Source organism: Mustela nivalis (genome assembly GCF_964662115.1).
Source record: "Mustela nivalis genome assembly, chromosome: 1".
NCBI classification, from domain to species: domain Eukaryota; kingdom Metazoa; phylum Chordata; class Mammalia; order Carnivora; family Mustelidae; genus Mustela; species Mustela nivalis.
Window position 1 is genome coordinate 184,724,080 of NC_139020.1, and position 12,228 is coordinate 184,736,307.

A 12,228-nucleotide genomic window follows, 5' to 3' on the forward strand; every position below is an offset into this window, starting at 1 on the left:
ATTGGGGGAGAAGCCAAGCAGGGAATGCTATCTTAGCTGGCATCTGACTGCAGCCTGACCCCACAGGGGGCTCTGGAGGATGGGTTGCATTGTACAGTTGGCTCCCTCTTGCGACAGGGGTTGACAGTCCCATGTACTGTGTATCTGTCAGTCACGGGCTTTGGGCTGCTAGAGAGGGGCTCCTGGACGAAGTTGTGGGTAGGGGCAGCGGGCATGGCAGGGGCTGTTGGCCAAGGACAGCACTCAGAATAAGAGGCAGCTATGAGCCAGAAGCTGTACTCACAATACCGGGTCATGCTTGAGACACCACGGCGTCTGTGACAGCTTCTAAGGCTGTCCCAAACTCCAGTATCGCATTAGGGAGCTCATTTCAATGTGTAGATGGAGACCAAAGAAATGTGGGCAGACAGGAGAAGGGAAGTAGGTTGAAAAGGAGCAAAGGGGGAAGAGAGAGAGACCATCCAGTGTCTGCTTTCTCCAGACAAATGGTGCAGCCCGTGGGACCTGTGGGGACGGATGTGGAAGTTCTCTAAGATGGCACTCCGCGATGGGTAGTCTGAGCATGGAAGCTAACCGCAGTCTGCAGCAAGACAAGTACTAAAAATGACAATGTCTAGGAACGCTTGGAACGATCTGACCTTGCCGCAAGTGTGTGCCCAGCAGGCTCGTCTTCTTGGTCCAAGTGTGGACCAGTCAGGGTGTCGTGGGTTGTGAGTTGTGTGTGGCATGGGCTGTGTGTCCTCCACGCTCAGGAGGGTCTCATATTCTCCCATGGTGGGTTGAAAATTAAAAACGGGTCCTTTGCCATCGATAGCTGAGAAGGACTGCCCCAAGATGTGCTTCCCTTATAAGTGGAACACCCAAGGAGGGGGACGCACGCCTACCCCTTACATCAGGGACCCCAGAGTTCCATGGGTCTTGGCGGTGCTTGTGATGAACTTGTACATGCCAGCCCCATCCAGAGGTGACAGCCCCAGCTCAGCTCTAGCGGGTCGTTGCCATGTGTAACGATATTTAATTATTCACCCAGCAGCAACGTAGCTCTTACCCTGTGCCAGACTGTGTTCTACGCACTTCATAAATATTAACTCACTTAAGGAAACCCTCCCAGCCCTAGAAAATGGTTATACTATTAAGAGTCTCATGTCAAAATGGAAGAAACTGAAGCATAGAGACGTTGGAGAATTTGCCCCAAGTCACTTGGCCTTTAAAAGATGGAGTCGGGACTTGAACGTGTGCCTTCAACCCCCACCCCCGGGCGGTGCTGTTCATCATACCAGGTGGCCAACACTTCCAGTTCCTCAAGACGAGCTAAACATGGGGATTTTTAAAATGTGAAATCTATTTAAACTCTTTTCAACCAGCAAACAGGTCTGTAAGTCCTAGGAGGTCTCCGCAGGATGTTTGTAACCCTTACGCCTCTGAGATGCGTTCATGTCTGTGTTCTTGTGTGTCCTAGAGGACAACTAGCAGGTATCGTTACCCTCCTGTTTCAGATGAAACAAAAACGAGGCCTTAGTGACTAAGCGCCTTACCGCATGTCGGAGAAGCGAGCAGTTAGTGCCGAGTGATGACTGTCTGGCTTTCAGCCCAGTGTGTGCTGTTTTTGAAAAATGTATATGCTATAATTATTTAAGAGGCCAGAAGATAAACAGGTAATTCAGCCTCTGAAGCAGCATTTTTCGAAGCTAGACCACATGCATTTGATATTGGCTGCTTGATGCAAAAATGGACTCCAGGGAGTCCCCTCCGACCTCCTGCATCAGACCCTATGGTGGGGGGTGGGGGCCGGGGGGCGGGGCAGGAACCTGTATTTCAACCAGCTGCTGCTGACGCTGATGCAGCCACTGTCTGAGAGCAGCTGTCCGTGGGCTTGTCTGTTTGACTTGATTGACCTCATGCAGTGACTTGGGAGAAAATCAGATCTAGGTGTTGGGAAATATTGGAAAGGTCAAGTGGTGTATGTTTGAAGAATGTACCATCTCGCATCCTAAAGAAGATGTATTTATCCCCATGATTTTCTAAGGGCTCTTGGGCAAAGCACTGTATGTCCCTCTGACTCTGAGATTAGGAGACGCCTCCCTGAACTGTGTCTGATACCGTTACCCAAAAAAAAAAAAAAAAAAAAAAAAAAAATCCAGAAATCAGCACTGCCCCGTGAAGCCAGTAGCCACATGTGACTGTTGAAATTCGGATTCATGAAAATTAAATGAGATTAAAATTTCGAGGCCATCTGCTGTGCTAGCCCCGTTTCAAGTGCTCAAGGGCACCGAGCAGAATTTGATATTCCATTTAACTTCAGTAGCCACGTGTAGCTGGCAGCCACCCTTTCTGGACAGCACAGCTGGCGGGAGGGAGCTGGTCGGACGGGCCCAGAGTTAACCCCATCCTTAGTCTGCTGGGAGGTTCTCACAGGAGCTCCAGTCTTTCAGATTGTCAATTAATGGCTTGGAAGACCGGTTCACATCCAGCCTTCATCATGGCCAAGCCGGGTGGCCTTCCACAAACTGCTTACATTCTGTAAGGCTCAGTCACCTCATCTGTGGAATTTAGTGAGTAACAGGACATCCTTCATAGTGTTTTGGGGAGAAGTCTATGATGATGCATGTAAACTCATTAATGTAGTCTTTGACACAGAGGACCTTCTACGAGGGTCACCCGATATTTTTTGCTGTGACTGCATTTTCATCATTCTTATCCCAAGCATACTGGTGCACAGATTGGGTCTCCATGAATGTTTTGGCTACTGACATCTCCCAGCGTCCACCAGCTGCGCAGGTTTGCATTTTTAGGTTTGCAGATGTTCCTGTGGGACGCTCTCCTTTTTTAAACCAGCGTGCGAAGAGCATGAGGAACAGGGAACTGAAGAAATGCCTTCTGTGCCCCTGTGTTTCCATAGATCTGTCAGACACAGCCGTATGGAAGAAAGATTGCAGCTCATCTTCTAAGCATTGCTTCGTTCTTGGTCACTGGAGCAAACCTTAGATAGCCTTCTAGATCCTACACTGCATGCACACACACACGTCCATGCATGCACCCAAGACATGGTATTGACCAGACTTGGAAACTCAGTTGTTTTGCTGCCAACCCCATTGTTGCATTTAAATTTTGCTAGAAAGTTCCTCGTCTTTTGAGAAGGCAGTGCTCAGAACTGTGTATCTTTATGAGACTGACGCGCTGCCTACTGTGCTAAGGAGGCAGGTAGAACTGTGTTATCTTTATATCCTGGAATCCCAGTCTGTGAGTAACAAGTATGGGTCATAGAAGGCTTAGCCAAAACACCTTAATCCTCAGGTGAAAGCTAGTTTTCTAGATAATGGATTTTTTTTTTTCCTTCCATCGTCAATAACTCATGTTATTCAATAAGTTTGTTGTGTTCAATCTGGCATAAAGCATGATCTTGTTGTAGGCAGCATTTTTCCTTTGAACAGATCTGGAAAAACAGCCTCAAGGACTTGCCAGCCTTAGAGCTGGGCTTTGCCCCGTCCTGATTTGCTTAGAACCAGGAGCACATTGCCCCTTGTCTCTGGAAAATACTATCCACCCATTAGGCTCACATGGAGTGAGTCAAGTAAGCACCGTCAGCCATTGACACCAGCACCATGTAGAGCCCTGAAGAAGCTCTCGAACCCTGTCATTGCCTAAACATGCCCGCAAAGCAGCTTGCAGCCTGGGTGACCCTAGTACTGCACATAGTAATAGCAGCAGCTACTGGCATTGTGGGGTGTGGGGCACGTACTAGGTAGATTCTAAGGGCTTTGTGTGAACTAGCTCACCATAGCTGGAGGAGGTGGACCCCACTGTTAGTCCCCCCTTAAGGATGACCTAAGTGAGACCCAGAGAGGCTGTGTAGCTCAAGCCCACACAGCTTGGAAGTGGAGGAGCAGGAGGCAGTCTAGCTCCAGGCTTGTGCCCTCAACCACCATACCATGGACATGTGCACAGTGATGATAGTAGTAATGGGTGACAACTGTAAGATCACAGACTATGGTCTAACATGATGGTGATGTCCCATGTAACGTCTCTCTAAATCCTCATAACAGCCCTGTGAGATAAGTCTGATTATTTTGCCCATTTACAGGGAAGTATGCTCAAGTCCACAGGATTTGTGACCTCTCCATGGTCACGACTGATAGCCAGAATCTCCACCTGCAAGGCACTTGCTCTCAACCTCCTTGATAGAGTCCCCACAGGAAGGGGCATGGTCACAGTCGGGATCGGGATTTCTTTTCCTCTTGCAGCCAGTCTGCAGACGTCCGTCTGGCCTGGGCAGGGCAGGACCGAAGCTGGAGAGCACGGCAGAAGGCAAAGCTGGTAGTCCGAGGTGATCTGCGTGGGTCAGGGGAACTTAAAGACAAAGGAGACAGGTGTAGACGGTCCAGGGGTGGGTGCCTGGTGGGAGGCCCCTGCAGAGATCAGGGGAAGGCTGTACCACAAGTCAGGGCCACCGTTCAAGTCACAATAGAGTCAGGTGAAGAGGAGAGTTCAAATCGGGACCTGTTGCCTCAGGCAAAGGGCGCACCAAAGGACAGCTGGAGATGGTTAGCTTGTCCCCAGCAAAGCACGCTGGAGCGCAGCAGTGAGGCTGGGAACACAGCTCTCCTAGAGGATCAGCCGCGTGCCGTGAGGAGTGGCTGGGTCAGAGAGAGCTGCGACCTAAAGGAAGGAAATACAGGTGTGGAGGGGAGTAAAGAAAGGATGGTTTCTGTGCATTCATGCAGCCAGCCACTGTGACTTGAGGGCCTACCCCGTGATGGGCTGTAGACCAGTCTGCCAGAGCTGGAAATTGGACTTTGTGGTTTAATACCCATGTGGCCTTGAGCTTACCTTTTTGATGCCTCAATGTCTTCATCTGTGAAATAAAATGACAGCAGTGCCTTATAGGGTGTTGTGGGAATTAAAGAGTTAATTCCTGTAAAGAACTTAGGATAGTGCCTGATGTCCACTAAGTACTCAGTGCCAGCAAGAAGGTGCCACTGCCTGTGCAGTGGGTTAGGGATACAGTGCTGAGCAAAAGTGGACAAAGAGCCTACCTTCCTGCTCCTCACAGTCTAGTGGAGTTCAATAGATTAGAAGCATTGAATTGTGCAATATGAAATTAAATCTGTGGTAAATGTGGGCTAAGGGGGCATGCAAAGAGAGTTAGAGCTGAGACAGGGAGGTTAGATGGAATATCCTGAAAAAGTGATGCTTAAGGGACAAGGGAAGGAGGATTCCAGGCAGCAAGAACAGCATGTGCAAAGGCCCCGTGGTAGGAATGTATGGCAAGTATAAACACATGAAAGAAGGCCCACAGTGTAAACAGCAGTAAAGACTGATAGAGGAAGACCGATAGGATGTTGACCTAGGAGAGAAAAGTGGCAGGTTGACCGTGCCTTTGGGGGAAGGGTTCTGAGAGACAGAGAAGATCAAGTCAAAAACCTAGAACTGTGTAAGAGTTTGCCGACTCTGATTTTTGACCCAGGCCGCCATCAGCTAAAAGCGCACATGTCATTGGCCTGGATATGTAGAGACCCCGCCAAAGCAGAAGTCCGGAAGGACTTCCTGCTGCCTTTGATGAGTGTTGCGCAGTTGTGGCACCGACACACCTTGACAAGGGACACTTTGTTGTGCAAGACCGAGATGCATGTACAAGATGTACTGATGGCCAGGGAGTCATGGGATAATTTTTCAGCCTTGCTGGCAAACTGGGAGAGAACCAGAGAACAACAAGGGGTGGAGGGGAGTTGAAAGAACCAACTGGAACAGCTCACTTGACCAAGAATGTCTGCAATGTTTTTTAATCCTTATAATGCAAAACATTTCTATATTTAATTCTGGGCAGGAACATTGCTCCTTTTCTTCTGCATAGTTTGGATGTGCATCCTCTACCCCAGTTTTCTTTATTTAATTGGTTGGGTAAAACCTCCTAACCAGCTGCCCCCCAGCCCCCAGAAACCCCGTTCCTCGCTACCCCCCTCTTACTTGAGCGGCCACACCTCAGTCATGCTCATGAATTTCACAATTTCAGATCCTTTGTTCATCCCCTCCGCTGGGAAGGATAGGTGGCCCGGTCCGGAATTACAGATTAGAAAACCCAGAGTCCTGTCAGTTGGCCTCAGGGCCAGCACCGAGAATACACTGGGATTGTCTTCCTTCATGAGAAGGGCAGAACTCTTGTTTGCAAGTGTCAGAAGCCCAACCCAACTGGGTGTACACAGATGAGTTTGTTTTAAGTCGAGTGTCCACAAAGTTCACAGGATTTGGGTTCTGGGAACAGCGGGATCCAGGTGCCCAAATGATGTCGTGAGGACCCACCTTCTTTCCATCTCTCTCTCTCTCTCTCTCAATCTGGGCTCTTACTTCCTCCCCACTGGCTGGCTTCGTTCTCAGGTGGGCTCTTCCCAGTGGTGGTTGAGATGGCCGTGGGCAACTCCAGGCTAACACCCATTAGCACGAGGTAGTGTCACCCAAAGCCCCAGAGTGGGGTCCTGTTTGCCTGACTTGCGTCACCTGACAATTCTTTTTTTTTTTTTTTTAAAGATTTTATTTATTTATTTGACAGAGATCACAACTAGGCAGAGAGGCAGGCAAAGAGAGAGAGAGGAAGGGAAGCAGGATCCCTGCTGATCAGAGAGCCCGACGTGGGGCTGGATCCCAGGACCCTGGGATCATGACCTGAGCCGAAGGCAGAGGCTTTAACCCACTGAGCCACCCAGGCGCCCCCACCTGACAATTCTTAAAGGACCTCCTGCGGTGGAAGGAGCGGAGGAATGTTCACTCTGCTTGGTCCATCCTGAGTCACGTGCCCATCCTGGGACCTAGGGGATGGGGTGCAGCCCATGCAACCTGCAGGGATTGAGAATGGACATGGGCTTCCCAAAGACAAATCCAGGTAGTATTTTTGAAGGAAAGGGGATTGTACTGCAAGGAAGTAAACAGCACACGAACCTGCTCCCGAGCCTATCCCGGGAGCATCCCTCCGGGACTGATCCAGGGTCTGGTTCCTTCCTCCGGAAGCGCCGTCATGTGAACTTGACCTCATATGTCCATTATGTATGTTTGCCATGGTTTTCTGGAGACGAGGGGGCATGTCTCCATGGTGATTTTAATGCGGGGAATTCAGGCTGGCAAGGGGATGTTTTGCAAGGGCAGATTGGACAGAACCCAACCCCTCAGCTCAGTGTTGAAGGTGTGAGTCAGGTTTCTGACCGGTTCCACGGGGTGACTTTCTCTGTGTTCCTTATGACAGCGATGTCCCCTTACTGGTATTTCATGACTGTGAACCGGACTCATAGACCAAGGCCCCGATGAAAACCAACTGAGTGAAAGTCGCGGTAGAATCTGTTCATCTTGTGTTTCTCTTTTTGGGTCAATTTCGTGCTGTGTGGAAGCCGAGGATATTCTCGGGGCCAGGTGAGAGGGAGAGGGGGCAGTGGACAGAGCAGTCTGAACAGAGCCCACCCCAGAGGGCCCGATGCATGCCTGCTTCAGGTCACGGTCTCGCTGACATTTTCTGGGTTCAGAGAAATTTTTCCAGTGTCCTGGTTTTTAATAACCATTCAGAAGGCTTATTTATAACCTCCCTGGGCATGGGCAGTCATCTCTACCCAGAATAAGTAACCATGGTTGCTGACAGGAGAGAAAAGGTTGCTGATTTTATTCATTTTATTACTGAAAAGGCAACACAGGAACATGGGCCCAGGGTGGAGGGAGGGGGCCGACAGGCACCTCAGACTGGTACCAGATTTTGTAAAGTAAATTTTTAAAGGACCTGTGTGCATTTCTCTTGGAGCTTTTGAATGTAGGAATCTCACAACAGGAAATAACTTCGCTCACACCCACTTGGTAATGGCCTTGAAACTCAGATTTTTTAGGATTTATTTTTTTAAATGTGGGCAACTAGGAACAGCTACAAGAGAACAATTAAGATATAGGGGAAAATATATCATAGCTCTTACCTCTTGACTAGTGTGAATATTTTGGTGAATTTTCATATCTTTTCCCTGTATACCAGCATGTTATATTTTTTTCTGAATTGTAGACATTCTGAAGGTTCTGGGTCCTGACTTTCTTCATTTGCATTCTGTTATTAGCTTCTTTTCGTGGCTTTTATCACATCACGTTTAATGGCTGCGTTAATATCCAGTCGAATGGACGTCACCGTGTTCCTGGAATGGGACCCTTAAGAGGCTCCCAAACTGATTTGTATTGAAATCTACATTTCCTTTGACTTGCAGCAACAAAAACGTACTTTTTTGACTTCCTCTTTTCTTATAAACATAATCAAACCTTCTAAATACTTTGGCACAGTTTCTCGCCAGATGCTTGACCTCCTTACTTGAGCATCTCCTCCATGGGGTGTTCTGGTAGGACTGGGAGGCCCGTCAGCGATTCCGTGCCTGCCATCCTGGCCCAACCGCCCCTCCTCTACGCAGACACAAAGTGCCTCCTGATCAGTAGGAAATGAGTGTGATTGAAACCCCACTTCCTAGTACAAGTCACCTGGGGCAGCTTTGAGGAGTCTGTTTCTTCATGTAAACAGTCACCATCTCTCCATCAGTCCGTTCCCCGGGGACCACCCATTGACCTGGGATGCTTGTCAACAGTACACGTTCTTGGGCCCATCTGAGTCTGCAAACAGAGTCTCTCACTGGCCAGACCTGAGAATCAGCATTTCTAACAGACGCCCCCACAGAACTCTTAGGTCCGTCAAGTTTACGAAACACTGAGCTAGAGAAACCCAGGTCATGCTGGGGTAAGCAGCCCTCCCTGCCGCCTTGTCTGTGGTTAGAAGTTTCTTCTCGCCGATGGTACCCCTCTTGTATCTTCTCTCAGTCATGAGTCCAGCCTCCTGTTTGGACAAAAGAAAAATTGGATTGTGTTTCTTCTAAAAAGTTCTGAAGATGTCCCTGACATCGGATAGCCCTTGGTACCGTAAATAGCATCTAAGCAAGCTAAGAGCATGTTATCTGAAACACGGAGGGTGTGTTTCTTAAGCACTCAGTCTGGGCTAACTATGAAAGAGAGTGATACCTGCTACGAGCATTTGGTGGTTTTGGTAGTGTCATGGAAGGCAGCAGGAAAGGTGAACCATAAAATACTCTGACTCCAAATAGGGCCTGTTTCGGCTGGAAATCGATGTGCAAGTGAAGGCCAGGAGACCACAGTTTTCATGAATTGGAAGTGGGTTGATTGGTTGGTTAACTTCGAATAACTTTCAGGCGCATCACCATGAACAGTCAGGTAGTTGTGTGTGGTGTGTGTGTGTGTGTGTGTGTGTGTGTGTGTGTGTGTGTGTGTGTGTTTCCAGCGGTGTGCCGCCAGGCACCTCCTCCCGCCTACCCTTCCCAAATCAAAACCAGAGCACGCCGTGTTTCTGGGAGGCAGCTGCCACAAATCAGGCTGAGTAAACAGGCGGGGCACCATCTAGAAGATAAAGTCTGCGTCTTCCAACACAAAATTACTAAGAAAAAGCCTAGTGTTTTCTTTGGTACAAAAACTTTGAACAGCTTAAAAATGTCCTGCTGAATTCCCCCTCCACTTAACTAGAACAGACCCATTTCCTCCACTCCTTTCCTGGGATCCAGAAAAAAGCCTTTCTCAACTCTGGGCTCCCTGAGGGTTTGATGGCCCCGTTTGTGGACTACCCAGCTCCCTGTCTTCTCTTTTGTCTTATCCCTCCCACGTACCAGGACTGGGGCAAAAACGTGCTCATTTCGCTCTTTGCAGAAAGCAGTAAAACACGTCCTTTGGTATATTCCTTTCTGTTCTCTGGGCCTTTCATTGGAACAGCTTCTTGACTCTTCAGCCCTGTAGAGTATAAGGGATTCTTCATTCTTGGACTCAGCCCGTGCAGTCCCGTCTGCCCGCAGAGGGTTTTATCAGTCTGGGGCCACCTGGGAGGCCTTATTCTGATTCTGACCGCCTGTGTGACTGGCCCTGGCAGGGATTCTGGGCTTCCCAGCGGTGAGCCTGCTGGACCTTGCCTGGGTGTCTCAGCCCGGCAGGAGCAGGCTACTGATGGCTGCCTTGTTAGTTGGAGGCACTGACTTTCAAAGGCAGGAAAGTCCAGTTCAGGCTTTCCTTGTGTCTTTTCCTTGGAAGCAGATTGAGCTCAGAGTTGGAAGGGAGAGGAGAGAAAACAGCCTAGAATAACTCATTTTTTTAAAAAAAAATTTTCCTTCTTTATATCTGGATACTGGGTCCTAGGTAAGAAGATCAGAAGAGAAATTCTCTTTACCTGGGATAAACACATAGACACAAAGGCCCCTGCGGGGTGAGCAGGGTGGTCTAGGTCAGCGGTTCTCAGCAGGGGTGAGTGGGGAGGGGTAGGGGTTTTGTCACCTAAAGGACATTTAGCAATGCTTGGAGACAATTTTTTAAAGACTGACTTATTTTAGAGAGAGGAAGAGAGCACGAGTAGCAGGGGCAGAGAGAGGGGGAGAGAGAATCTCAAGCAGACTCCATGCTGAGCACAGAACCCAACGAGGGGCTTGATCCCACGACCCTGAGACCATGACCTAAGCCAAAACCAAGAGTCAGACACTCAACTGGCTGTGCCACCTGGGCACGCCACTTGGAAACATTTTTGATTGTCACAACTTGGGGTGCAGGTTGCTAGTAGCTTCCAGTGGGTAGAGGCCAGGGGTGCAGCTCCACAGCCTACAAGGCACAGAACAGCACCTTCCCTCCAACCAAGAGCCATCTGGTCCCATGAGACAGTAGCACCAAGGCGGAGAAAGCCTGGTCTAGACTATTGCCTTGGAAGTCTTCCCTTCCCACGGCAGGTGCTTAGAATCCCGAACTGATGGCTCTAGAAGGCGCCTCCCAGGCCGGGCATTTCAGAAGTACCCCCTGCAGTGGAATGAGCCTATTGTGTTTCTCACTCTGACCCCAGCTGCAGCCCACACTGGGGTTTAGTGTTTAAGGGTCACAATGACCTGGCTGAAATCGCACTGCCGCTGTAGCTATGTGGCCTCAGGCTGGTGGCTTAAACCTCTCACTCCCTTAGCATCCCCTAGTGTGATTATCAATGTATTCTCCCCCGGGGCCGTCGTGAAGCGTGGGGTAGTATGCAGAAAGCACCTCATTGCATGTCTGGCACACGGCAAGTTCAATATTGGAGAGTTATTATTATTCTTATTATCGGTGGGGGCCCAGAGTGCCGACCTCCTGCCGCCTTCCTTTAACTGTGTCTCAGCCCCTTGCTCACTTAACCAGGGAGAGGAGAGCGCGAATGGAATTCAGAAATCCTTCCGAGGTGCAGGAATCGACAGATGGGCCGTGATATGTGATACCTGGCAGTTCTGCCTAGGTGAGCAGTCCAGACCCACGCAGACACCCAAAGTGGGGAGTCCTGCTGTTTGGATCTTCAGGGGTGATCGCAGCAAGAAAGAGCCGCGGGAGACCCTTTCTCCCTGGATCTCAGTCTCCAGCCTTCTCTGAGCTTGAAGAGGCTACCGCAATCTGTGGCCTAATTCTGCCCGTGTAACACTATTAGTACTAATGGAGCCCTCCCTCCCCGTGTCAGAAGGGTCCCTGCCAGCTCCTGGACTTCAGCCTTTGCTTCCCTGACTTCCCTTCCTCCTCCTCCACTACCCCCCCCCCACCCACCCCAGCATCAATTAACCTCTCAGAGAATTCCCATTCGGTATAGCTTACAGGAGTTAATTTGTTCTTTCCATCTGTGGATGAGAAGCAGGCCCTGCTCTGGGCCCAGAGCTGGGAAGACAATGGGGACAGACAACAGTGGAAGTTTTCCATGGAGATCGTTATCAGCCGCAGGAACAAGCCCAGCCAGGCCCTCATCTGCAGATGTGTTTCAAGCTCTGGCCCCGGGGTGGGGGTGGGGGGATTCCAGCCTGGCCCCAGGGTTCTCAGATGGTTCTCCATGCAGCCCAGATCTCACCATCCTTGAGGGGACGGTGAGCTATAAGTGGCTGGGCTTTCTATCACCTTGAGCACTGTCCTTTGTGGCTTGCTTTCTGCTTGGGATTCGAGCCGCCGGGAGAAGCAGATGGCTTCCTCTGTCATTCTCTGCTCTCTGAATCTGTTTATTGTGGGGGCCTCAGTAGTCAGGGCCCCTGGGTGCCACACTTTTATCTGCCAGTAAGAGATGGAGCCCATCAGACCCGAGGACAGTTTTTATTCCAGCTTTCCTCTGAGCTCCAAGAGGACAGCAAAAAAAAAAAAAAAAAAGAATTTTAAATCCTCTTCTGTGGGTGCACAGAAGTATCATCTACTCCC

At 49.7% G+C, this 12,228-nt stretch overlaps 1 protein-coding gene and 1 long non-coding RNA gene across 6 annotated transcripts in view; both read left to right on the forward strand.

Annotated features, from left to right (window-relative positions):
- Nucleotides 1-12,228, forward strand: part of PRICKLE2 (prickle planar cell polarity protein 2) — a 320,594-nt gene that overhangs the window by 281,583 nt on the left and 26,783 nt on the right. The gene's annotated exons all lie outside the window — the stretch shown is intronic.
- Nucleotides 9,178-12,183, forward strand: LOC309862898. Its single transcript, XR_014310778.1, has 2 exons — nt 9,178-9,262; nt 9,293-12,183. It is a non-coding gene; the product is annotated as an uncharacterized lncRNA (long non-coding RNA).